The sequence below is a fragment of the Saccopteryx bilineata genome, chromosome 1 (assembly GCF_036850765.1).
Source record: "Saccopteryx bilineata isolate mSacBil1 chromosome 1, mSacBil1_pri_phased_curated, whole genome shotgun sequence".
NCBI lineage: Eukaryota > Metazoa > Chordata > Mammalia > Chiroptera > Emballonuridae > Saccopteryx > Saccopteryx bilineata.
In genome coordinates this window covers 128,837,320-128,856,228 of record NC_089490.1, presented here as the reverse complement: position 1 = coordinate 128,856,228, position 18,909 = coordinate 128,837,320, and the positions used below count along the sequence as shown (strand labels likewise).

The 18,909-nt window shown below is 43.6% G+C and overlaps 1 pseudogene; it reads left to right on the top strand.

Moving 5' to 3' along the window:
- Positions 1 to 12,597: 12,597 nt before the first annotated feature.
- On the top strand, positions 12,598 to 18,441 carry LOC136319326 (keratin, type II cytoskeletal 3-like; annotated as a pseudogene).
- The last annotated feature ends 468 nt before the right edge of the window (positions 18,442 to 18,909 follow it).

The following is an 18,909-nucleotide window of genomic DNA, read 5'->3' as shown; positions in this document are numbered from 1 at the left end:
CCGCAGCTGAGGCTCCATTGAAGCAAAGATGGCACGGGCGCTGGGGATGGCTCCTCGGCCTCTGCCCCAGGCGCTAGAGTGGCTCTGGTCACAACAGAGTGAGCCCCGGATGGGCAGAGCATCGCCCCCTGGTGGGCAGAGCGTTGCCCCTGGTGGGCGTGCTGGGTGGATCCCGGTCGGGTGCATGCGGGAGTCTGTCTGACTGTCTCTCCCCGTTTCCAGCTTCAGAAAAATACAAAAATAAAATAAAAAAAAATCCTGGGCTTCAGGCCCCACATCTGGCTGTGCAGCAGCCTCATTCTTTATGACACAAAAGGCAGGCCCTCCATCCTGTTCTCACCCACTTCCTCAGCATCTTCTTCAACAATCCCTTCCTGCTCTAGCCAGGCCTATCTCATCACTATGTTGATCAGGGCTCATACTTGCAAATAACAACATGTATGTATTCTGTCTAATGTAAACTGAAAATACTCTATTAAAGGGCAGTGTTGCTCATTGCTTCTCTGGGAGCTCTGTAGCCTAGAACCATGCCCAGTCACATCTGGGGGCTGCTCTGGAGAGAATATATTAATACTGCTGTACCTATGATGCTTGGGGCAAAATGACAAAACTCCACCTCTGCCCATGGAGACCCAGATGTCTCTACCATTGTATTCTCTTGTTCTCCAGAAAGGTCAGTTGCTCTTTGCATTGCCATCTCTTGATGTTGTTCTCAAGTTTCACAAGGGTCTATCTCACTGGAAGATGAAAGAACTGACCTCTAGCTGCAAAGGAGTCTGGGAATGTTTTCTAGATTTTACCCTAGGAAGGTGGGGATTATAATGTGGGAAATGACCAAACTGTAGGAAGGGCATTCAAAGATGTTGTGTAGCAACAAATGACAAAAGTCACCCACAGTCTTCACTTCCTAAATCCAACTGTGGTAATTTTCAGTGCTAAGCCTTGGCTCATGACCCCTGGTCTGAAATGCCTTCCCTTCTGTCTATCTTGTCCTTCTCTCCATAAAAGTTTGGATTCATGTCTAATATGAAGCCTTCTCATATTATTCCACTTTTTTATTGCTGTTTCACTTCTCCATACTCTCACAGCACCTGCAACATAGCACTTAGTTTCACACAGTCTTATATTGTTTGGTTTGTCTAGATTGCAAGCCCTTTGTAAACCATTCTCTCTACCATGTGGCAACTGAGAAAGTCTCTGCTCTGTAAACACTCATATTTTTTCACTAATTTCTCTTTGTTGGGCTGGAAGCTGAGGCCTTCTTCTCCTTACCTGAAGTCATACAGAAGTTGGTATGATTCCTATCTATCTAGCCTCAGGCTGTGCTCACATTCCCTGGGGGGCCTCACTGGATAATTTGCCAGTGTAATCATTATTTTATTGGCAGGTATAAAAATTAAAATTCTCTGTGTGACTTGCAACCAAAAATAGTTAAGAAAATAGTGAACATTGAACACTTATAGTGTGCTAGATACTATCTAGTTAAGACAATGACTCCATGAAAGAGGTACCATTAAATAACAGTTTTATAGATGAGGAAACAGGCACAGAGAGGTTAAATAACTTGCTCATGGTCTGACCAGGCGGTGGTGCAGTGGATAGAGCTTTGAACTGGGACACGGAGGAACCAGGTTCAAAACCCCAAGGTTGCCGGCTTGAGCGCAGGCTCACTACCTCGAGCCTGGGATCATAGACATGACCCCATGGTCACTGGTTTGAACCCAAAGGTCGCTGGCTTGAGCCCAAGATCGCTGGCTTGAGCAAGGAGTCACTCGCTCTGCTGTAGCCCCCGGTCAAGGCACATATGAGAAAGCAATCAATGAACAACTAAGGTGCGACAACGAAGATTGATGCTTCTCATCTTTCTCCCTTCCCTTCCTGTTTGTCCCTATCTGTTCCTCTCTCTGATTCTCCTTCTGTCTCTGTAAAAAAACAAAAACAAAACAAAACAAAAAACTTGCTCATGGATATATAGTGACAAAACTGAGATTTTAAAACTATGCACACCCCAAAATTAATACAATGTATGTTAATTATACCTCAATTAAAAATAAATTATTTTAAAAAACTGAATCTTACTAGCCCTGGATTGGTTTCTCAATGGGTAGAACATTGTTCCCATACTCCAAGATTGTGGGTTTGACCCCTGGTCAGGGCACATATGAGAAGCGACCAATGAGTACACAACACAGTGGAACAACAAGTCAGTGCTGCTCTCTCTCTTCCTTTCCCGTCGTCCCTGTCTTTCTCAAGCCAATGGCAAGATAAAAATTAAAAAATTTATTTCGAGTTTTCCATTCTTCGGAGTGACGTCACGGAAATGGCGCCGTGAGCAGCGCGTCCGACAGCTCTCCCCTAAATCACAACAAATTTATCAACTAGAAACAGAAAAATTTATCCTCGGAGCATTCTGGAGTTCCACACAAACTGATAGCGAAAGGACTGTTATCACTTGAATCTGAGACGAGGGTGTGGAGGAATCTACCGCAGGGACGTTCATTCAAGCCGCGAGGAAGTGCGCCTGTGGTGAGTCAACCCACACTTGGGAGCCGCGAGCCGCCGCCGGGAGCCGCTGCCGGGAGCAGCCGCTCGCGTGCCCAGTCCGGTTGGGCACCGCTAACGTTCCCAGCGGCCCACACACTGCGAGTGAGAGTCACCAGCCACCGGTGCCCGGAGCACCCCATTCACGCGCGTGCCTTGGGCATTCCATGCGCCCAGAGCGCCCTACTGGCCCGCACACCCAGGGTGCTCCATTATCCTGCGCCTGGCGCGATCCAGCCGCCAGCGGCAGGGCGAGCGGGAGAGGCTTGGGAGATTCTCTCCGTGGGCGGGGCACCTCACCCAGCCATTCAAGCTAACAATCAAGCGTTGGGGGAGGGGCGCGCGCAGGCAGCCTAAAATACCTTCGGAAGCACAGCTGCGACCCAATCACTGAAATTAGCTTAACTCATGAAATCTGCGCACCCTCGGTTCTAATTGATAAGATCTCTCTCAGTTCAGCAGTTCAGCGATCCAAGACAAGAGGCGTGATATTTTTTAGTGCCTCTCGCTAAAGGGGCGGGGGCAACTTCTGATTGATAGAGCCTCCATATTCAGGGATAAACGCTAACAAGAAGGACTTGGCAGATAATAAGATCTATACTACACTAGTCGCAAGCAGAGACTAGTGCCTCTTCTTCCCTGCAAAAACAGGCTACAAAGTGTGGAAAGCCTGGGTTGAGAGGTCCAACTAAATGATAGGTGCTGAACAGTCACCTTGACAACAATTGACTCCCACCCCCGCCTGATTAATCTGGAGGCCCTGACTGTCAGAGCCTTTCCCAAAGCCTTGCACTGAGTGGGGATAGAGTGGGGATTTCCCAGCTCTTTGAGCCTCTTACTCCCCAGGCAGAAGCAGTTGCAGCCTTATAGCTGGATCACCAGGCTGCTAATTCAGAAAGGGGGGACTAGGAGAGAGAATCCAGGAAAGCAAACTCTCTCATCGTTGGACCCTGCAAACACCAACAAGCCTTGACTACCAGCAAGACTAAAGCCAATTATATGACATTGCCATAGAATCCCATCAACTGCAATCCCTACCTAAGTGTGACACAGGGGCAGAGCCTGGGGTACAGAGTCACCGACCAGGAAGAGGGAGAGAAAAGAAAAAGGAAGAAGTTAATCTCTCAAAATCAAGAAAAATCCACAGACTTTACAACTTGATCCACTAATTTTGTTGTTGTTGTTGTTTGTTTCTTCTATCTTATTGCCTTTATTTCCTCCACCTCGGTCCTTCTATTCTGTGCCCATCTTATGCTTCCCCTTTCTTGAACTACACTACCCATGAGTGTTGCATTTTATTTCTCTTCTTCATCCTCACCCTCCTTTAAGGTTATACTCCAAAACACTTAACTCTCACTCTCTCCTCTTTTGTTTTTTTTTTGTCTTGCTTTATTTTGTTTTTTTCTCTTCCTATTTTATTTCTTCCTTAGTTTTTCTCTTTTTCTTATTTTTTCCTTTCTATTCATTTTTTCTTTTCTCACTTTACTTTCCTCCCATATAATCCTCAATCACGAACAAATTAGTTAATTTGGGACTCAAGGCTTTTTTTTTGGCTTTATTTCTCTTTTTTGCTTTTGTTTTTATTTTTTTTCTTGTTTGTTTATTTTTGTGGCATTTTGGGTCCTCCCAACCCAAGGTCTCCATTGTATTTAATCTTCGCTCCACTTAATACAACAGATTTTTACTTATTATTTTTATTTTTTTCTTCTTTATTATTCTTTTTTGTTCCTTTTTTCTGGTTCCCTCTTATCCCTCTCATTATTTCTCTTAGTTGACCATCACTTACAAGCAAATCATCTTATGCTTGTCTAAGATTTTCTTCCTTTTTTTTTTTTGCATTTAGTAGGTCCCTACTCCCTTTTTTTGCCCCTTGAACTCTTCACCCCAAATCAGGCCCTCCATTATAGGCACGATATTTCCCTGAGGAGGGAAGAAGAGGGAAAGAGAAGAAAGAAAAAAGGGGGAAATAATAAATTATTACTGTTTTTTTTTTGTGGGGTGTTTTACCTTTTTTTTTTTTTCTTTTTCTTTTTTCTTTTTTCTTTTTTTTTTTTTTTTTTTACTTTTTACTCATTATTAATTCTAATTAGTGCTATCAACAAGACCACCCTCAGATGCCGATAAGAAAGAGGAAATCGAATATTATGGATACAAAAGAAAGAGAGGTAACACAAATAGATGTGGAAAAATCTATGGAGAAAAGACTTAACATATTGGAAGCCTTGGAGCTAAATGACAGAGAATTTAAAATAGAAATCTTAAAAATACTCAGAGATATACAAGAAAACACAGAAAGGCAATATAGGGAGATCAGAAAACAACTCAATGAACACAAAGAATATATTACCAAGGAAATTGAAACTATAAAAACAAATCAAACAGAAATGAAAAACTCAATTCACGAGCTGAAAAACGAGGTAACAAGCTTAGCTAACAGAACAGCCCAGATTGAAAATAGGATTAGTGAAATAGAAGACAAACAACTTGAGGCACAACAGAGAGAAGAAGAAAGAGACTCAAAAATAATAAAAAACGAGAAAGCCCTACAGGAATTGTCTGACTCCATCAGAAAGAATAACATAAGAATAATAGGTATATCAGAGGGAGAAGAGAAAGAAAATGGAATGGAGAATATACTCAAACAAATAATAGACGAGAACTTCCCAAGCCTGTGGAAAGAACTAAAGCCTCAAATTCAAGAAGCAAACAGAACACCGAGTTTTATTAACCCCAACAAACCCACTCCAAGGCACATCATAATAAAGATGACACAAACCAATGACAAAGAAAAAATTCTCAAGGCAGCCAGGGAAAAGAAGAGTACAACATATAAAGGAAGGCCTATTAGATTATCATCAGATTTCTCAGCAGAAACTCTACAAGCTAGAAGAGAGTGGACCCCAATATTTAAAGCCCTGAAAGAGAGGAACTTTCAGCCAAGAATACTATACCCATCAAAGCTATCCTTCAAGTATGAAGGAGATATAAAAACATTCACAAATACAGAAAAGATGAGAGAATTTATCAACAGAAAGCCCCCACTCCAGGAAATACTAAAGGGGGTTTTCCAACCAGATTCAAAGAACAAAAGAAAACAACACCACAAGTAACAGCTCCACCAAGAACACAATAAAACCAAACTTAAACTGTGACAACAAAGGAAAAAAAGGGGGGAGAGGATGGAGATTAACAGTAGCAAAGGATGATGAAGTGCAGAAATACTTATAAGATAGGGTACTACAATGAATATGGTAGGTACCCTTTTCATTACTTAATGGTAACCACCCTTGAAAAAACCACCACAAAAACACTTGACTTAAAAAAGGTAGCAACAGAGGAAAGAAGTATGGAACACAAACAAACAAAAACAAATGATAGAAAAACAAACAGAAGATTCAAAATAGATACAAAACTAACAGAAAGCAATTTATAAAATGGCAGTAGGGAACCCACAAGTGTCAATAATTACACTAAATGTAAATGGATTAAACTTACCAATAAAAAGACACAGAGTAGCAGAATGGATTAAAAAAGAAAATCCAACTATATGCTGCCTACAAGAAACACATCTAAGCAACAAGGATAAAAAAAAATTCAAAGTGAAAGGCTGGAAAACAATACTCCAAGCAAACAACACCTAAAAAAAGGCAGGTGTAGCAATTCTCATATCTAATAATGCTGACTACAAGACAGAAAAAGTACTCAGAGACAAAAATGGTCATTTCATAATGATTAAGGGGAAGTTGAATCAAGAAGACATAACAATCCTTAATATATATGCACCAAACCAAGGAGCACCAAAATATATAAGACAGCTACTTATTGACCTTAAAACAAAAACTAACAAAAATACAATCATACTTGGAGACCTCAATACACCGCTGACGGCTCTAGATCGGTCATCCAAACAGAGAATCAATAAAGATATAGTGGCCTTAAACGAAATACTAGAACACCTGGATATGATAGACATCTACAGGACACTTCATCCCAAAGCGACAGAGTATACATTTTTCTCTAGTGTACATGGAACATTCTCAAGAATTGACCATATGTTGGGCCACAAAGACAATATCAGCAAATTTAGAAAAATTGAAATTGTACCAAGCATATTTTCTGATCATAAAGCCTTGAAACTAGAATTCAACTGCAAAAAAGAGGGGGAAAAACCCACAAAAATGTGGAAACTAAACAACATACTTCTAAAAAATGAATGGGTCAAAGAAGAAATAAGCTCAGAGATCAAAAGATATATACAGACAAATGAAAATGAAAATACGACATATCAGAATCTCTGGGATGCAGCAAAAGCAGTAATAAGAGGAAAGTTCATATCACTTCAGGCCTATATGAACAAACAAGAGAGAGCCGAAGTAAACCACTTAACTTCACACCTTAAGGAACTAGAAAAAGAAGAAGACAACCCAAAAGCAGCCGAATAAAGGAGATAATAAAAATCAGAGCAGAAATAAATGAAATAGAGAACAGAAAAACTATAGAAAAAATCAATAAAACAAGGAGCTGGTTCTTTGAAAAGATCAACAAAATTGACAAACCCTTGGCAAGACTCACCAAGGAAAAAAGGCACAGGACTCAAATAAATAAAATCCAAAATGAAAGAGGAGAGATTACCACAGACATCATAGATATACAAAGAATTATTGTAGAATACTATGAAAAATTATATGCCACCAAATATAATAATCTAGAAGAAATGGATAAATTCCTAGAACAATACAACCTTCCTAGACTGAGTCATGAAGAAGCAGAAAGCATAAACAGACCAATCAGCAGGGAGGAAATAGAAAAAACTATTAAAAATCTCCCCAAAAATAAAAGTCCAGGCCCAGACGGTTATACTAATGAATTCTATCAAACATTCAAAGAAGACTTGGTTCCTATTCTACTCAAAGTCTTCCAAAAAATTGAAGAAGAAGCAATACTTCCAAACACATTCTATGAGGCCAACATAACCCTCATACCAAAACCTGGCAAGGATGGCACAAAGAAAGAAAACTACAGACCAATATCTCTAATGAATACAGATGCTAAAATACTAAACAAAATACTGGCAAACCGAATACAACAACATATTAAAAAAATAATACATCATGATCAAGTGGGATTCATCCCAGAATCTCAAGGATGGTTCAACATACGCAAAACGGTTAACGTAATACACCATATCAACAAAACAAAGAACAAAAACCACATGATCTTATCAATAGATGCAGAAAAGGCTTTTGATAAAATACAACACAATTTTATGTTTAAGACTCTCAACAAAATGGGTATAGAAGGAAAATATCTCAACATGATAAAGGCCATATATGATAAACCATCAGCCAACATCCTATTAAACGGCATAAAACTGAGGACTTTCTACCTTAAATCAGGAACAAGACAGGGTTGTCCACTCTCTCCACTCTTATTTAACGTGGTGCTTGAAGTTCTGGCCAGAGCAATCAGACAAGACAAAGAAATAAAAGGCATCCATATCGGAAAAGAAGAAGTAAAGGTATCACTTTTTGCTGATGATATGATCCTATACATCGAAAACCCGAAGGACTCCACAAAAAGATTATTAGAAACAATAAACCAATACAGTAAGGTCGCAGGATACAAAATTAACATACAAAAGTCCTTAGCCTTTCTATATGCCAACAATGAAATATTAGAAAACGAACTCAAAAAAATAATCCCCTTCACGATTGCAACAAAAAAAATAAAATACCTAGGAATAAACATAACAAAGAATGTAAAGGACCTATATAATGAAAATTACAAAGCATTGTTAAGGGAAATCGAAAAAGATACAATGAGATAGAAAAATATTCCTTGTTCTTGGATAGGAAGAATAAATATAATCAAAATGGCCATATTACCCAAAGCAATATACAAATTTAATGCAATTCCCATCAAAATCCCTATGAGATTTTTTAAAGAAATGGAACAAAAAATCATCAGATTTATATGGAACTATAAAAAACCCCGAATAGCCAAAACAATCCTAAGGAAAAAGAATGAAGCTGGGGGCATTACAATACCTGACTTTAAACTATATTATAGGGCCACGATAATCAAAACAGCATGGTATTGGCAGAAAAATAGACACTCCGACCAATGGAACAGAATAGAAAGCCCAGAAATAAAACCACATATATATGGTCAAATAATCTTTGATAAAGGGGCCAACAACACACAATGGAGAAAAGAAAGCCTCTTCAACAAATGGTGTTGGGAAAACTGGAAAGCCACATGCAAAAGAATGAAACTCGACTACAGCCTGTCCCCGTGTACTAAAATTAATTCAAAATGGATCAAAGTCCTAAATATAAGACCTGAAACAATAAAGTACATAGAAGAAGACATAGGTACTAAAATCATGGACCTGGGTTTTAAAGAACATTTTATGAACTTGACTCCAATGGCAAGAGAAGTGAAGGCAAAGATAAACGAATGGGACTACATCAGAATAAAAAGTTTTTGCTCAGCAAGAGAAACTTATATAAAAATAAACAGACAGCCAACTAAATGGGAAATGATATTTTCAAACAACAGCTCAGATAAGGGCCTAATATCCAAAATTTACAAAGAACTCATAAAACTCAACAACAAACAAACAAACAATCCAATTAAAAAATGGGAAGAGGACATGAACAGACACTTCTCCCAGGAAGAGATACAAATGGCCAACAGATATATGAAAAGATGCTCAGCTTCATTAGTTATTAGAGAAATGCAAATCAAAACTACAATGAGATACCACCTCACTCCTGTTAGATTAGCTATTATCAACAAGACGGGTAATAGCAAATGTTGGAGAGGCTGTGGAGAAAAAGAAACCCTCATTCACTGTTGGTGGGGCTGTAAAGTAGTACAACCATTATGGAGGAAAGTATGGTGGTTCCTCAAAAAACTGCAAATAGAACTACCTGATGACCCAGCAATCCCTCTACTGGGTATATACCCCAAAACCTCAGAAACATTGATACGTGAAGACACATGTAGCCCCATGTTCATTGCAGCACTGTTCACAGTGGCCAAGACATGGAAACAACCAAAAAGCCCTTCAATAGAAGACTGGATAAAGAAGATGTGGCACATATACACTATGGAATACTACTCAGCCATAAGAAATGATGACATCAGATCATTTACAGCAAAATGGTGGGATCTTGATAACATTATAAGGAGTGAAATAAGTAAATCAGAAAAAAACAAGAACTACATGATTCCATACATTGGTGGAACATAAAAATGAGACTAAGAGACATGGACAAGAGTGTGGTGGTTACCAAGGGTGGGGGGAGGGAGGACATGGAAGGGAGGGAGGGAGAGAGTTAGGGGGAGGGGGAGGGGCACAGAGAACTAGATAGAGGGTGGCGGAGGACAATCTGACTTTGGGCGAGGGGTTTGCAACATAATTTAATGACAAAATAACCTAGACATGTTTTCTTTGAATATATGTACCCTGATTTATTAATGTCATCCCATTACCATTAATAAAAATTTATTATAAAAAAAATTTATTTCTTTCCATGTAAAAGTATCATATCAAAGTATCATTTGACTGTAAATTTCATTAAGTTATTTTGGAATTCAAATACTTGGTTCTAAGGTATTTTAAGTACTTTTCCCCTCCTAAGTAAGCTATGTCTAAAAATTAAAAGAATCTTCTTCGCTTTTAGCAAAAAAACCCCAAAAACCAGAAACCAAAACCCCCCAAACACAATAAATTGATCTATATGCCTCTAAAGTATGTACTCTTAAATATTAAGAGAAAAAATACAGCTTAATTTTTGTGATATGTTTATTCAAGCCATTGACAGAGATTTAATTCATCTAGCTATATTCCCATGAGATCCGAGGGGGGCAGAGTTGACTGAACACCTTTACTGGTTAATAGTGCTGATGCACAGAGAATTTAAATAGCCTCAGGCTTGGTTAGTCATGGGGAGGGGCTGATGCAGCTCTGGGCTTGGTTCATTCTTTAAACTCTTGTTCCTCTGAGGGAGCAAAAAAAATGAGGAAGGTGTCTGTGTGTGGACACACTCTGGGCCTGGGGCTAATTTCATATGTCATTAAACCTTGGGCAGCAGCTGTGGAAGATCAGGACTGTAAGTCAGACACGAGAGAGAGGGAACCCCAGTACAAGGCAAAGGGCTAATTATGTGACCTCGAATGCCCAGTCAACTTCAAGTTGATTCTGTGATTAACTGATTTTTGATCATGTAATTCCACCACATTTTTCCTACTTTGGAAGAGGTGACACTCATTTTTCATATACATTTTCTTAAATCTAAATACCAAATTTGAGATGTCTGGGTTCCTCATGTTGAGACCTTCTCAGCTTGAGCTATCTCATGTAATGACATTTGAACTAGCTTTGACCAGTTTTATTTGTAATCTATTCATAGGTGCAATTTATTCATTAGTTCATCAATTGATTCATTATTCAACCAACTTTTATGAGCATTATTATTGGCAGAGCACTGCATCTAAGGACCAAGGGATCCAGTGTATTAATAAGACTATATATAAGCTCCTGAAAAGTTTATGACTTTATTCTGGGATAGGGAAGAATGTCACATAGCCTTGGGGATAACCAACAGGAGAGCAAAGGACAAGGTGGGAGAACCAGGCCATTGAAGAACACTTCATTTCCTCTGCCCAGCCATCTTCAGCCCTTCCCAGAGAACAGTGAAGAATTCTGTTCTTTCCTCCTTTCTGCCCATTCTGCGGAGGTCCCTGCCAAGGCCACACCCTTGGCAGGGTCTAATGTGTTGCCGACAGAACAAAAAAGACCTGTCCTGGAGAGATAAGCAGGTGCTTTGGCAGGATCCAGAGCTGCTTGTGAATCCTTTCCTCTTGGACAAGTCAAGCCCAGTCTCTAAGCTTCTGAAAAACACCATGCTGGCAGACTGTCAGGTTTTGGAGTCAGATACACAGGAAAGTGCTGCTGGTTCTGCCAGGCCTGGCCTCCTGAGGCTAGTGGGCGGGTCTGGATGGTGAGGCTCCAGACATCCCAGAAGAACATCCCTCCTCCAGAGAATGGCCCCACAGGGACTCTGCTTGTCTTATTCATGACGGAGTCTCCAGTACCTGGTCCACATCAGGCAATCTGTAAAATCCTTTGAAGAGGTGGTAGAATTGATGTTTACATTTCCAATTCCCTGAGACTTAGACTGAAACCAGAGAAGTGCCAAAAATGGGGGAAGCAAGAAAGGAAGCCTTAGAGATACCCCAAAATGTGGAATAGTGCATCATTTCTCTGGGAAGTTTTTGAAACGAACAAATATTTTACATATTGAATTTTGCTAATGTCTCAACAAAGCAAGTAGGTATTAATTGCCCTTTTTCTCCAAAGATAGTCATGAAGCAAATGCTGCTCTTTTCTGAACTATAACTTGGGTTGGAGAGGGAACCAGGAGGCAAATCTGTGATGGTTCTGGGCTTTGTTTCCAGGAAAGAGGAAGAAAGGTCACTACTTCATCCTCAAGTGCAGCACAAAGCTGGACACACAGAGGGCACTCAATGGCCATGTGCTGACGGTGGAGTGAAATGCACCTTTCCTTCTACTGAGATATTTTTTTCTGAGTAATTGGGCTTCGCTATCTACCACCCAGGCAACCAGAACCTCCTAACCCACTTTCCACGCCATCTTTCCTAGAGCTGAGCCCAGTTCTAGTAGAGCCAAGGACATCTGACACAGAGAAGCATGCCTTTTGGGTCCTGTCAGACAAAGCTAGGAGGTGGCCATGCCCAAGCACGGGGCAACGCCCTGCCAGGTAAGCCTGCCAACTTGACACTTTTACTATTTCAGGTTATTCTCTAGGTGTGCTGAGCAGCCTGGAACAAACTTATTGCCTTGGAGGCAAACCCAACCCCTGACTATTTGGGATTAATTTTCTCTCCCTCACTGGAGTCCAGCAACCTCCCAGTTGTATATAGAGGCATTTATTTTGCAGAAGTCTTCAGTTCTCTTCCCTCTTCCTCTCACTCTAGGTTTCCCTGCTTCATTATCACACTCTTCCTTCACCCAGTCTTTTCACCATGAGCAGACAAGTCTGCAAGAAATCCTTCAGTGGCGGGAGCCAGGACGTCTCCAGCCACTCCGCTGTGGCCTCCGGTAGCAGCAGGATAAACTGTGTGGCCCGCTCTGAGGGAGCCGGTGGAGGGGCCTGTGGGGTCCGGAGTGGGGCAGGTGGCTTTGGCAGTCACAGCCTCTACAACCTGGGTGGCAGCCTCCATCAGTGTGGCTGGTGGCTCCCTGGCTGGTGGCTTTGGGGAAGGGTGCAGCCATGTGGCAGTGGCTTTAGTGGTGGCAGAGGAATGAGAGGTAGCTTTGGAGGAGCCAGTGGCTTTGGCGGCCCTGGTGGCTTCCCTAGTGGCATCGAGGAAGTGATTGTCAACCAGAGCCTCCTGCAGCCCCTCAGTGTGGAGGTTGATGCCCAGATTGGGCAAGTCAAGGCTTAGGAGTGGGAGCAGATCAAGACCCTCAACAATAAATTTGCCTCTTTTATCGACAAGGTGATGAATCTCTGATTGGGGCCCCATTTCTAGGCTGGGAACTTTGAGTTTGGCATTTAGACACAGTGTTTAGGATCAATCCTGGATGGGCCAGGCTGAGGGGGTGGGGGTTAGGCATTCTAGGGTCTGTGAAGATGTTCAGGGAAGATTAGCTTATTCACATGATTCTGTGAGTAGGAATGACCACAGTGCCCTATTTGAACTCATACATTCCACGGCCTGCTTGTATGACTCTGCTCAAGTCTCCCCCTCATTGTCTTAGCTAGGTTTAGGCTGGCAGAGCTGGCAGTGCACGGCAAGGGCTGTGACCACTGGCAGGGAAGGGTCTGTCACAGAACTGGGAACTTTTCCAACAAGCTGCCCTGTGAAGCTTTCCAGGGGGCCTGTTTCCTATATGTCTCTGTGCCAGGCACAGTGGGTGCATGCTTTAGGAAAAGAATTAAAGAGGCTTACCTGGGCCCTGGCCGGTTGGCTCAGCAGTAGAGCGTCGGCCTGGCCTGCGGGGGACCCGGGTTCGATTCCCAGACGGGGCACATAGGAGAGGCGCCCATTTGCTTCTCCACCCCCCCCCTTCCTCTCTGTCTCTCTCTTCCCCTCCTGCAGCCAAGGCTCCATTGGAGCAAAGATGGCCCCGGCGCTGGGGATGGCTCCTTGGCCTCTGCCCCAGGTGCTAGAGTGGCTCTGGTCGCTGCAGAGCGACGCCCCAGAGGGGCAGAGCGTCGCCCCCTGGTGGGCGTGCCAGGTGGATCCTGGTCAGGTGCATGCGGGAGTCTGTCTGACTGTCTCTCCCCGTTTCCAGCTTTGGGAAAATACAGGAAAAAAAAAAAAAAGAGGCTTACCTGGAGCCGTAGTCCCAAAGGCTGCAGGGAAGCTGACAACCTCATCGGCAGCCCTGATCAACCTTGTCAGATGGAGGGGTGATCAGTGCCTACCAGAACAGGATAGTTCACACACACTCTCTCTCTCATAATGATGATTATGGCATTTCAATCAGTATCAGTTCCCAGTGACTCACATCCTTTGAAGGGCTGGAGTGTCAGGTGCTCTTTAGATGGAAACGATGCTACAAGGTTTAAGTACATTTTTACAGAGTGTACTGTATTTTTGGAAGTTATGATAGAGTCAAGAAATCCTTGGCACACTGAAGGGTCACCTTTACATCTGTGTCCAGGCAGGGGCTTTTTTCAGTTTCTCTACCCATCTCTCATGCTGTATCCTTAGTAGCCTGACTGATGAGACTATCTGACCATATCCTGTCCAGATGTAGTAGAAGCCCAACTTCATGTTTTTTCTGGGCCTTTCTGCTGGGGTAGGGGAGATACAGACATCTGTCTTACCTGAGCCTGGCCCCTCTGCTCGTCTGCTACAGGATTGCCTGATGTTGTTTTCTTCCATGCATCACAGGTATGGTTCCTAGAGCAGCACAATAAGGTCTTGCAGACCAAATGGAACCTGCTCCAACAGCAGGGCACTGATTCCATCACAGACACCAACAACCTTGAGCCCCTTTTTAAGAACTATATCAGCTCCCAGCGGAGCAACCTGGAAACATCCTGGGCGAGAGAGGCTGCCTGGACTCAGAGCTCAAGAACATTCAGAACCTGGTGAAGGATTTCAAGGAGAAGTGAGTGACAGGGGCAGGAGTGGGTAGATGTCATTGGCCACCCTGTCTCAGAGTCAGCCCTTATTCCTGCCTGCTGGGCAATGGGGTCACGGCCTATTTTCCTCTCCGTATCTTCAGAGAGGACAGTGTGGTCCACTAGGTTCTTCCTCACCTTTCTTGTTCAAGGACAGTCTTTTACAATTAAAATTGTTGCAAGCAGAATGAGTGAGAGTTGAGGAAGCACTTCTTCAGAACCAGGCTGGGGAAGATCCTGGTTCTATAGGATCTGAAGAATGCCGGGGCAACTCGTGGTGTGCTGAACAACCATCCCGGTTTGCCGACGACAAGGGACTTTCAGTGTTAAAACAGAGACAGTCTGTCTGGACAACTTGGAATTATTGGCCCTCCTAACTAATAGGGAGATAGTAAAAAGAATGTTCATTTATGTGGGTTAGGAGAGGGACAGAGGACTGAAAGAGATGACTTTTTAGAGTTTCAGAGAATAGTAGTATTCATGACTCCCTCACAACCCAACCTCAGCTATTTCTTTGTAACTCTTACAGATACGAGGATGAAATCAAAAAGCATAAAGATTCTGAGAATAAATTTGTGACCCCGAAGAAGGTAAGGGCTGTGTGTGCTTCCCGGGGCTTGTAGGTGCTGATTTCTCACTGTGTTGGAGAGAATATCTTAACTCCTCTCCATGGAGCCACCAAGTTCAGGCTGTTGGAGCAAAAAACAGAAGTCAGGTGTGTTATAGTCTGGAAAGATCCTTCAATAAGTCAGTTCATTAGTTTTTAGGTTTTGAATAAGGTTGAACTTAAACTACCCCAGTGAGATGTGAACCACTCCATGTGGAGATCAGCCTTAGACAATGACCGATCAATGACCAGACTTGGTCCCTCGACACTTTTCTTGCTGCAGTCATGGTCTGGTGTTTGGTCCTTGGGAGAACAAGGCCTTTATGCTCTGTCTTTCTCAGGACATGGATGCCACCTACATGAACAAGGTGGAGCTTCAGGCCAAGGTGGAAGCCTTAATGGATGAGATCAACTTCCTGTTGACCCTCTATGATACGGGGAAGATATTTCCTTCTAAGAGGGAGAGAGAGGGAGGTTGAGATGTTTTCAGATTTGAGGCTGAGGGATTTAGTATCATATTAGGGCCTGGAAAGACTGATCTTCGAGATAAGGGCCCTGCAGGATGGGCTGCAGACATGGGGTTCTCTGAGGGGCTGGTGGACATTCAGAACTGAGTCAGTGAATGGGGCTGTTGATTGAGAGTCTCTCTGGGCCTTTGTGAGTTTGTTGTAGAGGCCCTGAGAGTGGATACATCCCTCTGTGTTGGCAGGAGCTGTCCCAGATGCAGAGCCACGTCAGTGACACATCCATGGTCCTGTCCATGGACAACAACCGCTGCACGGACCTGGACAGCATCCTTGCTGAGGTCAAGGCCCAGCCTGTACCAGAGCAAGGTGGGAGCAAGGCACTATTCAGAAGATCCAGGAGTCTGAGGTGTCACTGGGTAGACCCCTTTTGGTTCTACTCTCTGAAGACATCCCTCTAATGGTTGGTTGTTCATCTGTAGAAAGTGCTGTCCCTGGGGGAAGGTGGTTCCTCTGTCTCTTGCCATGACACATGGGACTGATTCTAGCTTGCTCAGGGACTATATGGTGGAAGAATCTTCTACTATGACAATCCAAATGTTATTTTCCCTGCTGCATCAGAGGGATCCCTGCTGAAACATAACTCAGTATCATTTTAACAAATGCACCTCAAGGTTGAGTGGGTGTTGTTAGGGATGGAGAAACAAGTGTGGCAGAGCTGCACGAACACCTCCTCTCCTTTACTGTTCTCCAATTGTGGGAGCTGCAGACCACAGCCGGCAGACGTGGCAAAGACCTGAAGAACACCAAGAATGAGATCACGGAACTCAACAGGATGAGTTGAGTTCCCCAGAGGCTGTGGGTTGAGATTGAGAAGGTCAAAAAGCAGGCAGGATGGTAATAAATGCGGAGGCCTGGGATGACCGGTGAGGGGTGGGGGCTGGGATCTCAGGATTCCCAGTTTGAAATGGACTTTTAGGGTCATCTCAAGCAACATTGTCTTCCAGGGGGTACAAAGACCAAGCCAGTCTAGATGGCTGGTAATCCACAGGAGAAATATAGAAGACAAGATAGAGGTGCTAGGGAAGAGATGATGTTGCCTGACTTCAAGAAGCTTGCTCTATTCTAAGAGTCAGAGAACCTGGGACCCACCTACTGGACCCACCCCTTCTCTTCCCTCCTCCGGCCCCAGAACACCAGCCTTCAGGAAGCAATCACAGAAGCTGAACAGCATGAAGAGATAGCTCTCAAGGATGTCAATGCCAGGCTCCAAGAGCTACAGGCCACCCTTCAGAAGGCCAAGAATGACATGACCTGTCTGCTGCGTCACTACCAGGAGTTGATGATGTCAAGCTGGCCCTGGACATGGAGATCGCCACCTACTGCAAGCTGCTGGAGGGCGAGGAGTGCAGGTGGGTCTCCAATTCCATCTCCTCATCTCTCCTGACTCAAGTCACATGTTGAGGGCTAGATAAATGACCAAGTATATGGGAATGGAGGCCTGCTGTGGAGAGAGACCCCCCACCTTCCATAGGCCTTGCAGAGAAGCACTTGTCTCTATTAGCCCACTCTTTCCATAGTCAGTCAAAGCACATGTGTAACCAGTGTGTGCAGGGTCTCTCTGTTGTGGCCCATAGAATGGTGGAGAAGGGACCTGATCTGCCAGGCTTATGAATTCAGTTCTGGTTGTTATTCATCACCTTCATTTGTGGACTTGTGGGAAATTTATTCTGTGATGGGCTCTCTCTTGCTTCCTCCTACAGAATGTCTGGATATTGCCAGAATGCTGTCAGCATCTGTGAATAGCCAAAGTAACCATGACAACATGGTTACTTTGACAATACCCTGAGCCCCATTTCCCACCCTACCCTGCTCCACTCTGGACTGTTCTTTGAGGCTAGTAGACTGGGGCCTCTTAGTTCTCCATGCCAATCCCTGGCCAAGTACAGCCTGATTCCAAAATATCTATAGTAATACAGGCAGTAGCAACTAATTGAAAAAATAGTTCTGTGGAAGTTGGAAGTGATAGAAGGGGCAGCAGATATGATTTTGTTATTGTTCTGGGTTCAGGGACTGTTAATAGGTCTACAGCATGGGGAATATTCAGTAGAGAGCCTATTAGTGGGACGAGAAATTCTGATTAATTTCCAAGGGTGTCATCAAGAGTTGACCATATGTGGAAGGAATCACTCACTGAACAGTTCGTGATGTCTTAACATTATGGGGCTGACATAAGAATATATGACATCAGAATATATCACAATGATTATCAGGTATAAAGGTACTTTGGTGGACTTTCAATCATCCTGGGCCCAGAGGGTCATTCATTATAATACAGTGTCCTGGGTGCTGGGTGCTGAGCACTGGTTGCTGTACTGTCCTTTCTCTTGCAGCTGTGGTCAGCAGCAGCAGTAAGACCTCGGCCTCCTCAGGTGGTTATGGAGGTGGTTTTGGCAGTGGCTTTGGCGCGGGAAGGAGAGCAGGCAGTGGCTTTGGAGGCAACAGGGAATTCAGTGGAGGCAGTGGCTTCAGGGGTGGCAGCAGCTTCAACTCTGTTTCCAGGGGTCACTGTGGGGTCAGTGGTGGAGGCTTCAGCTCAGGCAGCAACGAGGGTGGCAGTGCCAGGTTTTCCCAGTCCTTCTGGTGCTGCTCCAGGTAAAAACACACACGGGCGCCGTTGCCACCCCTGTGCCTCCAGTCCCCATCCACTCCTCCCCTCAGACAGGTGTCAGCAACACCCAGAGCCTATTTCCCACCCCACCCTGCTCCATCCACTCTGGGCTGCTCTTTGCGGCTAGAAGACTGGGGCCTCCTGCTTCTCCGTGCAGATCCCTGGCCAAGCACAGCCTTGAGAATTTCAGGCTCTCTCTGGCTCCAACCTGTGCTTGTGATTGTCCAGCTGTGGCCTCAGTCACCACCTGCTGTTGCCCTTAGGGTTCCTGTCCTGGGTGGAATAGTCACCATTAGTTTTGAATTGTGTAATACAGGCACTTCTACCAATCTGTTCTGTCGCCTATAAAGTGCATTATGCTTCACATCTTGCCTCCCAGTCCTCTCTAGACAACTTTCTTGCCCCGGACTGACTTCTCGCATCCTCTCTCATGGTGTGCTATGTGCATTTTGAACA